This window comes from Piliocolobus tephrosceles, chromosome 5, assembly GCF_002776525.5.
Source record: "Piliocolobus tephrosceles isolate RC106 chromosome 5, ASM277652v3, whole genome shotgun sequence".
In the NCBI taxonomy this organism is placed as follows: Eukaryota; Metazoa; Chordata; class Mammalia; order Primates; family Cercopithecidae; genus Piliocolobus; species Piliocolobus tephrosceles.
The window spans coordinates 165,751,269-165,754,639 of NC_045438.1; the positions used below are offsets into that span (position 1 = coordinate 165,751,269).

Below are 3,371 nucleotides of genomic sequence, written 5' to 3' on the forward strand. Positions count from 1 at the left end.
CACCCACCCACTATACAGATGCACACACATCCATGCACACATGTACACATACAGTGTTTCACTCTCAGAGAAAATGCAAATAAAGTTTAAGCTAAATAATTATGAGTTCATAGGTAAAATATTGGAATCCAGTAAAGTTGGCTTAAAGATGGAAAATTGTTTAAACACACACACACACTCACAACCTGCCACTGCCTTGCACCTGTCATGAAAGGCCACCATTCCAAGTGGAAGACAAGGAAGCACATTTGGGCTAATGTAATATCCCAGCTTTTCCCCAGGCGAGGTCAACGTCTACCAGATAATTATTCATTGTAAACATGTCTGTGAGCCTGACTTTATCTATCATGTTTGTTTTAAAATCAATCTGTTCATTCAAAATGAAAGTGTTTCATTCCTTTTTTACTTTTCCTTCCAGTCTAAAATGTTGTCCATATTGTCAGCCATTCTGGAGCTGTTTAAATTAGTGCAGGTTTTTTATTGAGTGTCAAATACACTCTGGGGATAGGCTGGCCTCACAGTTACCCAATGTGCTCAGCCAGGACCTGGAAATTTGTGAGACGGGGAAACACCATTGTTAATAAAAGGTTTTTGTTATTAAGAGCTTATCTGAGATCCCTCCTCTTGCCTCTGATTTCCCTTCTGTGAGCTGGTTGGGGGGTTTTGCTCTCCTCCTTTGGGAAGGCAAGAGTTTTGTTCCAGGATGTGAGCTTTTCAGAGAGTTGGAGACATTTACTCAAAGCTCCAGCTGGAATGACCTTTATACAGCAGACAGGGCATAGTCAGCTGATATTTCAAAAATGACAGAAACCTGCTGATTCTTGCCTGTCTCCAAAGAAAAATTCAAAAAGCACAGAGTGTCCCCCAGGCCATTTGGCAAGTGTTTGGTCACCCCTGGAGCTCTTATTACACACATGCATACTGTGCACACCTACCCCAGGAATAAGGCTGAAGTATCAGATTTTCTCAAATGCACCTTGTCTTCCACTTAGATCCAGGGCCTTCATTGCAGGTGCGAGGCAGAAGGGCAGGAAGTGTGTCCCCAGCTTGCCTGGCGGGAACTGGATATGATTACAGTTAAACCATGAAACCTCTCCATGTTTGTGCAATGGCGTGGTCCGAGGCTCAGGATGACAGGCACATGGCAACAATCCCACATCTCTATTTCTTCCAGGGTTGAGGAGGCCCATACCACCAAGGTCTAAGAGAATCAGAGGGCCAATGGCAACCTGGGCATGGCTGCAAGTTCACCCCATTTCCTCTGAGCAGTGCTGAGGGGCACCCAAAGCATCTCCCAGAGGGAACTGTCCACTCCGCCCCTTCCTCTTCAGAGATGTTGGGTTTGCATCTCTTTGAGCAGAAAGGTTGTCACCCCAGCCACTCTCTTTTGGACCTTGGTGCTGCAGCTGGTGCCACACCACTTCACCAGCCTGATTTCAGGCCCCCCCCCCCCACATGTGTGTCTCTCTTCAGCCCCAGGACTTTCTCCTAAGCCTCAGAGAGTAGCTTTGTCCAGGCACACACAGCCCTGGAATGGGGAGCCTCAACCAAGGGGAGCTGGAAGTCAGCGGGAACTGCCCAGCTTTCGGCCCCTGGGAGAGAGGACTATGAGGCGTATTCCCTCCTCAGAAGACCCCCAGCAGAGCTGAGCCCAGCAGTAACCAACCCGATAACATAGTCCATGTTGACTTTCTTCCCTTTTGGTCTTCTCCTATCTGTTTCCCAATTACTTTCCTGCAATTACTTTCCATGGACGCTACCTGCATTCACACGTGTGTTTCAGGCTTTGCTTTCAAAATAACTCAAATTAAAACAGACACCACCCCAGTGTCCTTGAGGTCAGGCCTATGTACATGTGAACAAAATGACCAGTGGGCCAGGTCACTTCTGCTCATTCTCCATCCATCAATGAAGTGGAAGAGAAGGTCAGTCAGTGGTTATTTGAATACACAACAGGCCCAGTTATTTGAATGAATGGTGGTCTTGTCTTTATTTTTAATGCAATGGGAGGATGAGTGTTGCTTCCTCTGAGTAGTTTTCCTCCCTGCATGCGTCCCATTGGATTTGAGATGTGCTTCGGGAATCTCTTACTCAGGACCTCCCCTTTCACTCAGCTTCCACCATCTCTCCCTGAAAGGCTCCAGCTATCCCAGTCAGTGGCCAGAACTCTCTGAGAACAGTAAAGGGTGTCTGACATCTCTCTGACACCAGCCTCTCTTCATTGAGCACTGCCCCAAACGGCAGCTTCACTCCTGCAGCTGCTGGTTCTTCTGCTGGAAACAGAAGGCTGTCACAGTACTGCTGCTCCTCTGGCCAGTGGAAGGCACAGCCATCCCATTAGAAAGCACAGAAGTGGTAGAGCCGTGCCAAGGTGATCCTTAAACTCAACCAAGTGCCCCAGAAGTAGGTAACACCAGCCATGAGTGGAAGTCAGCAAATGTAGTCTTCCCCAAAGATAATACCATAATGATAGTATTAAAATGGATGTTGCCTGGAGGAAAATTCATTTAAATGTTTTTCTGGCTTTATTGAGGCATTATTTACATATAATAAAACTCAGGCATTTAAAATACACACACGGTACAGTTAACTCACACTGTAGTGCCTAGTGTGGTGAGATTTGGTTATTTTACAGAGCAGCCATCACCACAACCAAGATCTGGAACATTTTTATCGCCCTAGAAATTTCCTTGAGTCCCTTTGTAGCCGATCCCCTCTCCTGGCCCCAGCCCCTGGCAACTGTTAAGGACCTTTATGCCGCTATAGCTTTGCCTTTTCTAGACTTTCACGTAAATGGAATCAAGCGATATCTAATGCTGTGTGTTTGACTCCTTCACCGAGCAGACTGGTTTTGCACTCCATTCATCTGTGGCTTGTGTTAAAGCTGTGTTCCTTTCTACTGCTCAGTAGTTTCACTGTATAGATATCCCGACTTTATTCATTTAGCAGCTGATGGGCACCTGAGTTCTTTCCAGTTCTTGCTTATTTGAATAGTGCTGCCATGAACGTTGGCATTTGAGTCTTTGCATAAACTTAGCAGACATTTCTCTTGGGTAAATATCTGGATGTGGATTTCTGGGTCATGATTAAGTACCTACGGCCACACAGTTTTCCAAAGTGGTTGCGCCAGTTTGCCGGTAGTATAGAAGAGTTCCTGTGGCTCCTCCTCCTCATTAACACGTGATATACTCAAATTTTTTTTTTAACTTTAACCATCCTAGTAGGAGTTCAGCGCTATCTCAATATGGTTTAATGTTGAGTACCTTTTCAGGCAATTACTCTTCAGCTGACATTGTTGTTAAGCGATATCCTGAAATATTCTTTTTTTTTTTTTTTTTTTTTTTTTGAGACAGGGTCTTGCTCTGTCACCC

The 3,371-nt window shown here is 45.5% G+C and overlaps 1 long non-coding RNA gene across 1 annotated transcript in view; it reads left to right on the forward strand.

Moving 5' to 3' along the window:
* The window catches only part of LOC111548637, a 21,496-nt gene extending 18,290 nt beyond the window's left edge, over nt 1-3,206 (forward strand). The window contains exon 3 of the long non-coding RNA XR_002733486.2: nt 1,175-3,206. This is a non-coding gene — a long non-coding RNA (uncharacterized LOC111548637). The remainder of the gene's footprint in view (nt 1-1,174) is intronic.
* The last annotated feature ends 165 nt before the right edge of the window (nt 3,207-3,371 follow it).